A 12,313-nucleotide genomic window follows, 5' to 3' on the forward strand; every position below is an offset into this window, starting at 1 on the left:
AAAAAAATTTATAGTTGTGAGGTACTTCTATTATTTTACTAAAAATTAACTTTTTCCCCCCTTACACACTTAAATTTTTAATTCATTGTTATAAATATTGCGGAATCCCAAAATAAAATTCCTCAAATATTTTAGTTGACACGAGATCTGCTAATTCACCAAAGTTACATTCAAATGTAATTAATATTTACATACAAAGAATTCTTCCTGTATATTTAATGATCAGCTATTATAGAACGTTGTATTAAAATTAAAATTTATCATTCTATAAAGTGATAATTAAATGAATATATTAAATATTGTATTGTTGCTTAGAATATGAAAACTATTCAAAATTCAAAATGTCAATGGATCAGGAAATGAATGTCAATAACAAAATTCTATCTTTATATACATGAAGCATGCCAAATTAAATAAAAATTATATGAAAAAAAAGTAAACAATGCTGAAGTAGCCCACTGAAGCACTGACGTGAAATAATTATGGTTCGTGCAATGAATTCTGAAATGCAAATGAAGGTTAATGAATTTATTTTAGCTCACTTGGAAAAATTGAGGCTAGAAAAAGAAGGAAAAAAAGTATCCTTTCATGGCATCGTAGCAGGCATGAACTGTCTGACACACAGTCACGGTCAAAGAGGAATACTACCAGAAAATAACGCAGAAAACTACCAGAAAATATAAAGGGGAAATATTTAGAGCTAGATTCACATAATACTTATCTTGTTTCTTGAACAGTTTCACTTGAATGGAAAAAAAAATAATCATAGATGCCTTCTGTCCCTTTGTTGTCCGTCCTCTCATTTTATTTCTATTGCTTTGGGATAGAAATCGCGTGCTATCTGATTGAATTAATGTATACTTATATGTTTGTCACACGAAGCGGCGATAGCTATTTTAGCTGGCACGAGATATGCTAATTCATCGGTGTGTTATTCAAATGTAATTAGTATTTGCATACAAAGAGTTTTTCCTGTGTATTTAATGATCGGCATATTAGAATATCTAAAAAGCAAAACTGAACATTAAGATTATCGAAAACCGTATCGAAGTTATACCTGTAATTTATATGTAGCTATCAAAGAGAGGAAATTGTTTATCGGCACAAAAAATCTTTCAGGTCTGCACATGAACGAGCAAAGCACGCAATTGCAGGCGTATTAGAAATCTTTTGCATGCCGGTTCATTTTTTTTTTTTTTTTAATTTTCAGTAAAGTACCTTTTTTTCTTCTTTGTAGTAAAAAATTCTGAATTTTATAATATGGGAAGGAAATAAATTATTATTAAGGATTTGTTTTTTGTAAAGGAAAAGAAATTCCATTAGTGAAGAAAAGTATTACATAAGTTCAAATTCCCTTTTTTGTAATTGGTTCACTGAATATAAATCTAAACATTGAGTAATTTGAGACCAGCTGTCCTTTATTGGCACCTATTTTGCTTCAGATTCTAATTGATTTTAATTTGAAAAAAAGTACCTGTCCAAATTTAAAACTTGATACCTCGAATTGAAATTTTCGAACTAGTAATGTTTTTCTTCTTATATATCCAATTTAGATATTTGTTTTTAAAAAAAAAAAAATATGGCATTTCTTTATCTCTTTTTTTGTGCTGAGAAAATTTTAATTCTTGTTATGAAATTTGAAATTTTCATGGTTTAAGATGACAAAACAAAATGCCTAAGTGACTTTTTTCTCCCTCTTAATTCTTAAATATTTTCTATGCTAAAAATGATTTAGAAATCAAAAGAATTTTTACGTTTTATTCAATTTGTATTTTGCAGATATTAATTTATATAGATGAAAAGTATTTGAATATAGCTTCATTTATCGCAAAATTTCTACTTTTGTATCTTATCGATTGAAGAAAACTAACGTTATAAAGAAATATTTCTAGATTAAACTAATCTTTATTCCAACAGTTAGATTACTGTCGCTAAATCACTCGAGTACAAATGATAATTGCAAATTTGCCGCACATGATTGTAATCAGAGCTTTTTCTAATTGCAAAAATAAAAACCGAAATTTTGGGTTATGCTGAAAAGATTATTAAATTTTAAATACCTGTATACTTTTTAAGAAATGACATTTTAAACCCCTTGCCAATCAAAAAATTATTGTATTAGCACTTAGTTAAAAGCGCATGAATGCATAACGTAGTTTTTTAATTCATTATAACTAAAAGCAAATCAAATAACAAAAAGTAGCTTGAACAAAAATTAAAAAAAAAAAAAAAGAAAAGAAAAGAAAAAGGAAAATGCAAAGTTATATCAGTAAAGGAACAGATAATTTTTTTTATTACATAGCATTTTGATTTATGATATATAAAGTTGGAAGTGATTCAAATTATTCAAATGCTATCGGGTTTTTTTTTCTTTTTTAAATTTTTATTGTGTTCTAAACTTTTACGAATTTTCTTAATGATTACAATAAATTTTATTTTCTATGCTACAATAAAGTAACTAGAAAATATCAAAAGAAAATTTTCAGTTCAAATGAACATTTGCTTAAATAGAAACTCATAATTAAATACAAAAAAACACAATGTTTCTCTGAATAGATTTGTTTGAAAATCTCATTAATACTATTAATAATCTTTTTCTCGAATCAGTGCAATATTATAATTAAAATGTATAGAACTCATTAGTAATCAACTTAAATTGAACCAATTAATTAAGCTTAAGTAAATATTCGTATCTTCATGGGGTTTTATTTTTTGCATTCGTCTCGTGTTACAACTATAAATTAATCATTAATATGAAAGTTTGGGAAATATTTTATCAAAAAAAATCACAGTTTTGATTTTTAAAATAAAGCGGATTTATAATCATACTTTAGTCGAAGATATTTTTAATAATATATAATGATAAATAATGTTTTAAATTTGTATTAATTCATAAACATTTTTAAATGCATATTTAACTGCTATTATTGTTGTTGTTTTGCTTTTCAATTGATATTATATATATATTGCTCATCAGTTAAATAATATTTAATTGATGTCCATCCAAAGGCCTTTTTTTTTCATCTGTAACATATTCTAAAGCGACCTAAATAGTTTTTAAATAAATTTTTATTTTGTATTGAAGATGGATTCATTTGTAATAAGGAATCCATCTTGAATGCTTACACTTTTCTGACATTTAAAAATATCACGTGACTTTGGAATATCCCAAACCAATAAACGTTTTAAAGAAATTACTTAGTGATAATTTCTTATTCATTTTTTTATTATATATTTTTAATTTCTGAGCTAAATATTTTTCAAGAATATATTAAGCATAGAAATGAATGATAATTATATTCCCTTTATGAAGTAATAAAATTATTTTTTTTAAAAAATAACATGTACAGTGTCAAAGTTGGTTTAAAAGCATATTTTTTTTATTTCAAAATTGGTAAGGAATAAAATTTTATACAAAAAAAATGATGATTTCATATTTTTTTTTTTTTTTTTTTTTTTTTTTTTTGTGAATTGATGTATTATGCCACATTTAGTAGAGTAATTTTGGTTCATGCAACGGTATTTTAGATGTGCTTTCGTCTATTTAATTTGTTTGCCAATTAATTCCTTACACGTTTTCTCAGCATTTTATAATTACTGATTAGGATCAACGTTGGAAATAATTCTAGTTCTGGTTTTGAAATCTTTCCATGTTTGACAGTATGTGCTTAGAGACGGATGGTGCCTGTCAAAACTAATGCTTTAATGTTAATTGCACGTTCGTGATTTTTGTTTAAATTATCATTAAAAACAAGTGCTGATTCTAAATAATGAAAGAGGACATATAAATTATTAATTTGAAGTGATATGTATCGATAAGATTAGTTAAAACATCTACCATAATAATAAACAAAAGATGTTTTTGATAGTTGAAACATGCATGTTTGCATGTTTCGGAAATGAATAGATTAAAAACAAATACCATCACAATTCAAATTCTAATTGATATTTTATTCACAAAATTTAGATAATATCTTTAATAAATAAAAAGAAGAAAAATTTTGCTATATAAAAAAGATTGCTATATAAGAAATAAATTATTAAAATAACGTTTGCAACCTTTCATATATTTTGGAAAGTGCATTTCGAGTACGCACATAAATGATATCAGAATCGCTAAACTTCGATAACTGATGTTATCCTGTTTGATAAATTAGAAAAAAAAAAGTTTTGATTTCAAAGAGAAGTGATCAACAAAACAAATTAATCCGATGATGGGGAAAAAATATTAACAGAAATATATGCTTTAGTTGCGATTACTACTTTAATAGTATCCATGATGACAAGTAATTACACAGGTATTTAAAATTTAGTGACAATTACATTTTCTCCAAATTATTCTGTCTTTCGGAACTAAATTTAAACTCTTTTGTTGATTGCATTATAGCATTTTAAAGTGCTTCCTTGTTATTCACTTGTACCAAGTTCAACACCATTATTTGAATTTTTGAAGGCCAAATCACAAATATGGAGTAGATTCCAGAAATTAAATTAAATTGTTAGGAAATTAATGTCCAGAAATTGTTTAGTGAGTATTGCATCACAGATAAGAAAAGTTAGGATATAAATATATGAATCCTCTATAATGTCAAAGAAAATTATTTAATATACTTACATTGAGCAAACAAAAAATTCTGTACAAAGATAAAAGTGAATTGGTTCAGTTTTTGAAGTGAAAAAAAGTTTTAAAAGTGAATTGGTTTCAATTCGAAATATTCAAATACATAAATCTATGCATCTATCAAATGCATTTTAAACATAGAAGGCATCCATTTTAAATATTAAATCTTGTAATTATAATATATTAGGATTAATTTTTATACAGGTGAACATAATTTATTATTATTTCTTCGACGAGATTTTATAATTTTATAATAGTTTCTGGTCTACGCATATGGTAACTCAGAACTGGACTACTCCTAGCCTCTCAAATGTCTAGTTGACCTTAGGAAAGCTATTGGTTCTTCTTGTAGCATTAGTTCAGTCTAATGATGAAATTATTCGACTAAATTACTTAATTAAAATTTTATATTTATGATTTAAATTTTATTATATTCCTTTATATTATTCCTTTAAATTGCATGATTTCTAATTTTATATAGGTATAATAAAACTACTTGGCTCCTAAAAATACTATGTTATGCTTTGTCAAAGAACTAACACAGAAAAGATAGATGGTTCTAAAAATTAGAAAAGAACAAGTATTCTTATGCATTTATAATAGGAACAGTATCTTTTAAAGAAATTCTCATCAGTAATCGGTATGAAATCTTTTTCCGTGTCGTATTATAATTTTTCTGCGGTAATACTTTATATCAATTGGAGGCATTCTGTTTTTAAGAAAATGTTATCAGTTTCTAAATTTTATTCCGTTTCGTTTTCTATTCAGCGTCCCTTATAATCTTTAATTTTTGTGAAAATCATATTATTTTAGATAATTTACCATTATTCGAAAAACTTTTGAGATAGCATTATATGATGCTCATGATTTATAAATTTCTCTCGCCAACATTGTGCTTCTTTTAAATGAAAGGAATATCTTTTTTAATTTTAAATGCTTAACTAAATATATCTTTGTTTTATGCGTTTTGGATAAATGTGTTTAATTTTTTTTCACTTGAACTATTAAATTTATAATATTTGGAATATTCATGTTGCCATTTTTCCAAAATTTGTTTAATCAATTTTTTTTATTTAAAATTTTAATAAAAGTGATAATTGCTTTAAATGGTATTTTTCGTAAAATAATAAAGAAGTGCGGTTTCACCTATTATTTATGCTAAAATTATGCAACTCAAGATAATTTAATAATATGTTTGAGGTTAATTTTAAAATGCATAAAGGAACATGAAAGAATTATTTTTAAAATTCCAAAAAATTCTTTTTCAAATCATCTAATGACATCAAAATAAATAGCGAATGATTAAACAAAACGAAATATCTTCTGTACTAAAGTTTGCTGAAAATTAAAAGTTTGATATTTCTGAATGTGTGTGTGTGTGTGTGTGTGCGTGCGTGCGTGCGTGAGTGTGTGTTTCTAAGTTTTCACAATTTTTTATTTTGAGAAATAAAAAAAAAATCATACATTATGGATTTAAAATAAAATACTAAGTCTGTCCATTAATATCAAAATTGTTACATATTTAATAAAATGGTTTCATTTTTTCGCTGGAAGTGGAATGTTAGAAAAAAAATAAGCATTCATGAATTTCGGTTGTATTATATTCTAAATGACTTTGAAAAATTCTGAAAATGGTAATTACTTGGAATTCTATCCGTTTCGTTTACATTTTGGGCTGTAACTTTTTCGTCCATTGTCGATTTTTAAAACTGGAAAACGTTAGAAAACTTATATTAAACAACTAGAATTCTAATCGGTTGACCTAACCTTGGTGACAAATGCGAGGTTTGATGGAGCGAACTATCCTCCGAGTTTGCCTTAAGGAACTGCAGCGACTCGGGTCCGCATAACAAAGCGGATTTGTCTTGATTAGATGAAAGGAGGGTGGTCTTTGTTGCTTTTCAACCGAAACTGGCGTGTGATCGTTCCGCGCAGGAAGAATCTGGCAGTTTCAATAATGCTCATTGATCAGAATTAAAGCCAGGAATGGCGTCTTCAGCAGTTTCGACATGTGAGCATTTATGTTTGACGACCAACGACAGGTGAGGGAGACAGCATTTGACAACCGGAGAGCGACTCCTTCTCTCTGGCAACGATCTCCAGAGGATAGGGGCAGACGATTATGCCGTAGGGGAAGAGGAACGCCTCTCTCCCCCCTCTTTTTTTCCTTATTCTTTATCTTCTTTAAGAATTTCTTTTCTTCTCTCTTCCCCTTTCTCTCCCACCGTCCTTTACACGTAAACATAAACAAGAGTTCTGCGGTTTTCAGATAGGAAAACTTCCACTACTATTGTTCAGGTTATTCGAAGAATACCTTCTTTGTAGAAAAAGGAGGTTGTTTCGTGCTCAGTGTTGCAAATGATAAATATGCGTACGAAATCGGAATTTAGGTAAGTTGTTTAAAAGAAAAAAGAAAAAAAAAAGGGGGGGGGGCTCATCTTAGTTTGCACTCTGTGCACATCAGATTTGATAATTGGTCAAATTGGGAAATTTTTTGTTTATAATTTTATTAAATCTAGACTTTTCTTCTGAATTTCTTTTTTTGAAACAAATTTGAAGAAATTTTGAATTTCGATTTAAATTTTTCTTCCAATAGAATCATTATTTCTTGTCATTAAAACAAAGTTTCGTTATAGAGTAAATATGCTGAACAATATTTTACTACAATTTATCATATTCATGACATCATATGGTGTTGTTTCATATCACTATCGTATACTAAAATGAGAAATATCACAACATTCTTTGAATTACTTAAGTTTATGAAAAAAACCTAAGCCTATTTTGATTTTAAGAATAATTCGATGCTGTAAAAATCAAAATAGGTTTATGATTATCAGAAATTTATTTTATGCAACATGAATTTCTGTTTTAGAATTTATCTAGGCTTAAGGAAGAATAAACAGAAGAAAATATTGTATCGGCTTAATTTAGAATATAAATCATTAATACACGAATAAAAATTTTCTAAATTTTTATCATTCGAAAAATAGCAGGATGATCGAAAAATAGTTTCAGATTATATTTTTCAAAGACGTAAAACTCGGAAAAATATCCACTACTTAAGGAAAGTCATTAGGAGCAAATAAATATTTTGTTATAAAGAAATTTAAAGCAAATTTTTAAAAAAATGTTCAGATACAGTAAAAATGCGTAACTATGTAAAAGATTAGCTTATGAGATCAAAGCTACATAAAGATTTGAACTGATTAAATAAAGTATGTTATTTACGAAACGTATAATGTTTAAACGCTCCTTAATTAATATAAATATGATATGCCAATAATACTAATAGGATATGCCAAAAAGAATATTCTACGCAATATAACTTCGAATATTCGAAAAATAAATCACCCAGGTTTATCACCGCCATATTCAGAATTCTTTGATGAATGCATTAACACCGCTTGTATAAATTATGCTGCGTAAATAAATTTTAAAAAAGGTTTTCAAATAATTAAAAATGTTTTAAAGCAATATTGCTATCTATTTCAACACTTCCGCAATAAACAGCTACGGAATAATGATTTGTAGCATATAAATAACGATATTTAAAACGCAACTTGCATTTAATGCATACATAATTTTAAAAAGACTATGAAATAGAATTTTTATATTTTGTAAATCAATTATACATTGTTTATGGTTTAAAATTCACAAATAGTTATACAATAATTTTTGTCTTAAATGTATTCTTCATGCAAAAAAAGTTTGAAATCGATTCGAAAGCGGTTTTTTTTTTCAAAGTGTTTAATCAAAATTAGCGAATAAAAGATTTTTTTTTTATTCTTACAATTAGTAAAGAAATAAAAAATCAATATAATTTTCTCACTATGCAACTCTTTTACAAAGCTAAATAACTTTGGGTGAAAAACGTTTCTCTTCCCTATTTATGAAATAAAAGAAATACTACGGCTTTGCCATTGTTGTTTTAGGCAATTAAGTCCCCCCCCCTTTCTGTATTGGGTATTATTGTAAGTATTGTCTTTTTGAAATATCGATTTTAATTAAATCTTCATTTGAGCGATTTTTAAGTAGCAAATATTTAGACAAAGTAAAACAATAGACCATTTCCTTACGAACAAGCTTCAAGAGAATTGGCTTGGTGTCTCATGAACAAAATAAAAAATTTTAATTAAAAATAATTTTAAACAAAAATGATAAAAAAAAAAAACGCAAAACAATTTTTACTCAATTTAAATTCTCTTATGCATAGTTTGACAGAGCATTTCCTAAGTCAATCAGCCAATGACGAACAAAAAAAAAGCAAGTTTGGCTGATCTGCAAATGAATTTAAAAACAAAAATTAAAAATAAAAAGAAATGCTCTAATATGACTGAATTCGAATGCATAATTCTTGTATATCCAGTGTGTAAGTGCTAAATTAAATTATAGTGAAAATATGGAAATAATAATAATTTGGTGGCCCAGAGTTATGGAATTCAAAGACATTTATCTAGTTTGTCTATTTGATAGTGCAACATGCTTTAGCATTATCCCAATATTAGAAAAAAATTGAATTCAAGAAACGAAAGTTTTACTATACTCTTCCTCTCTATATATGGCGATATAACATATCAGACGACAGTGAGCGATTTTTTACAATTTTATTTATGATAAAAAATACATTTACGAATATGCATATCAATAAGAAAAATAAAAAGAAAGCACAGTGAAGTGGGGAAAAAAACCGAGTTGTTAGAATGATTTTAGTTTTTAATGTAAATATCAATGTTTCCAATTTGGGAAACGATGTAGTAGTATGCGCCAGTAGCATAAATACTGCATCCAATCAGTTGGAGAATATAGTAAATGCCATAATTATTGTCGCATCAGTTATCATTTTATTAACTGTTTATTTTATTGTTGTGGCCAAATATGCAACAAAATGCATCTATAGATAGTCACACATCACAGTAAAAAGAAGAAAAAAGAGATTAGTATAATAATATAGGTATAATATATATTAAAATAGATTGAGCAGGTTGGGGGGAAGGATAAAAGAGGGATCACCAAATATCACAGACCTGGAAAATTCAAAAAATACCAAAATTAGTCAGATTTTTTTTTTCCACTTTTTTGTAAATCTCGCAGCATGGTGCTTTATACATATATTAAGTATTTCCTCTTTTCCATTACGAGAAATCAAAAGCTATCTTGGAGTTAACACTTAAAGATTAGTATCTCTCTTCAGCAGCCCGGCTAGCTCAGTCGGTAGAGCACGAGACTCTTAATCTCGGGGTCGTGGGTTCGAGCCCCACGTTGGGCGCTTGTATATTTTTTACAAGCCAAAGTTATAATTTTGATACATAAAGGTTACTGTTCGAATATGAAGAATAAATGGATAACCACATTGCATAATAATCAAATTTTATGAGAAATAACAATATGACGGGCAAAATACTAACGAGAACTGACAATTAATTATAAAAACAAGAAAATAAAACTTTAAACACGTCCGATTTAAAAATTACTAGTCATTGTAAAAAAATGTTAAAAAAATCCATTTTATAATTGTAAAAATTTTTTTAAAAAAATCTTCGCATCAAAGTTAAAAATAGTTTGTCTTTTATAGTATGAAGAATATATTTTATTTGACTATTTTGTAACGCAGGCATTATGTACCCATGGTGTAGTGGTTATCACATCCGCCTAACACGCGGAAGGTCCCAGGTTCGAAACCTGGTGGGTACATTTTTTTTTCCGCCTGTATTTTTTCTTACTCCTTTAACGATGGGTTTCATTTTAATTCAATTATATTGCAGAAACTTTCTAGAGAGTCAACTGCTTTCAAAATACAAAAATTATGAAATTGATATTATGGTATTTGGAAGAAGAAGAAAAAATATCAAGAATCATGTTGTTTTATTTACTTGAGAACCGGATATAAATTATAGTTCTTAAATCTTAAAGAAATATCAATTTTTAGCTCTTCAAAAGCACGTTATTCTGAATTTTAAACTATCCAAGATATATTATTATTGTAATACTTATTATTAATTTATTATTTTCAAAATACATAAATAAAAAGTACACTATTGGAAAATATTTGCTACTCTCTCAAAATTTCATTCGAGGTATAATAAGAACATTTCTAATAAATCTAATATTTGTAAGTTAGTCTGAAAAAAAACCTGAAAAATTTTAGCTTTAGAATATTTATCACTCAATTCATACAACACAAAATCCGTAAAACATTACTTTTCTTATCATCTATTGCACCTGTTAAATTCAGCAGTGGCTTCATATCTATACCGGTGCACTTATATTTCGAAATCACACTTATATACAAACTGCTCGGAGCGAAAATCAAGTTACAAGGAAATATTTTTTACAAGTTTTATCATTCAGCATTAAACTAATTGAAAATTCTTAAATTTTTATTGATTAAAGAGATTTTTAAGATTTAAAAGATCTTGCTTTCAAATATTTTACATAGGCGATATAATGAAATTAATAAAGAAAAATTTGAAAGAATTGTTATCAAAATTATTAGATTTCCTTTTACCATTCGCATAGGAGTATTTTGAAAGCAAAATGCATCGATAGAAACTATTTTAATATATATATATAAATTTAAGTAAAACTTATAAATAGTTTGAATACTGTAGAAATTCAAAATACTGTTTAGATTTCCTTCAACTTCTGCTTATGAATGTTATAAAACATAACAAAAATTTTAGTAAAGGCTTCGCGTTGATTAATTAAACAGTTAATATTTTATTAACGACAAAATTTTTCCATGTAAAGAAAAGAAGTGCGACATTTTATTGGATAAAAATAAAAATTTCTTCCTGTAGTTCTTTTGAACAAAAACAAACATTTTTTTAATAGTTTTTTTTTTTCTAACCAACAAAGCTCCTTTTTCAAGATTATAATATTTAATACTGATTTAGGAGGGTGGAATGTTAGTTTGAAGTACTGATTTTGTTACCTTTAATTTCTTACGCTATTGTTTTTTTTTTTTTTTTGAGAAAAAATGTACAATAATTTTTTTGAAGAGAAAAATTTTTTGGGGGGTGAGGGGATTTTGCATAGCATATAAACTGATTGCTGCTTTTGTTTAATATAAATTTTGAATCAAAAGATAAAACATCTAAAGTATTGATTATGGAATTTTGTTGTGAAAACATCACAAATTTGCCAGTTTTAAAAAGATTATTAATGATCTTTCTCCAATGACTTTTTCCTCAAAGTTATTATAAACTATTCTTTCCAAGAATTTTTTTTGTTTGTTTGTTTAAAAAAAAATCTGTATTAATCATTTTACTTTCCTTTTAACTCTGAAATGCATTTGATGTAACTCTAAAAATAAATCGACTTTGCTTGTAGACCTAGAACTTAGATTTTCTTGTATTATATTGAAAAATTGTACACCAACCATAAAAGTTTTATAGAAAATCATTAAACTCTGATTAGAAGGATTATTTTAATGGCTCTTCCATGTATAGTACAAATGATCCTTTTGAAAGCACTTTTCACTTCTATCAGAAATAAAATAGGGCTAAACCTTCTTTTCGAATATCATCTTTCCATTAGAAATAGTTTAATATGTTTTAATTTACCTAGATAAAAGGATTTACTTTTTATTTAATTTTATAATTTCTTTTTTAGTATTTCGAGAATATTATAAATAAGGTTTTAAAGAAGTCAAATAAAAATCACTACTTCATTTCTCCATTTAAAAATTTC

The 12,313-nt window shown here is 26.6% G+C and overlaps 1 long non-coding RNA gene and 2 other non-coding genes across 3 annotated transcripts in view; all 3 read left to right on the top strand.

Annotated features, from left to right (window-relative positions):
* Positions 1-12,313, top strand: part of LOC129980028 (uncharacterized) — a 186,380-nt gene that overhangs the window by 55,251 nt on the left and 118,816 nt on the right. The gene's annotated exons all lie outside the window — the stretch shown is intronic.
* Positions 9,818-9,890, top strand: Trnak-cuu (transfer RNA lysine (anticodon CUU)). The gene has a single exon. It is a non-coding gene; the product is annotated as a tRNA-Lys (tRNA).
* On the top strand, positions 10,243-10,315 carry Trnav-aac (transfer RNA valine (anticodon AAC)). Its single transcript has one exon. It is a non-coding gene; the product is annotated as a tRNA-Val (tRNA).

This window comes from Argiope bruennichi, chromosome 1 (genome assembly GCF_947563725.1).
Source record: "Argiope bruennichi chromosome 1, qqArgBrue1.1, whole genome shotgun sequence".
NCBI lineage: Eukaryota > Metazoa > Arthropoda > Arachnida > Araneae > Araneidae > Argiope > Argiope bruennichi.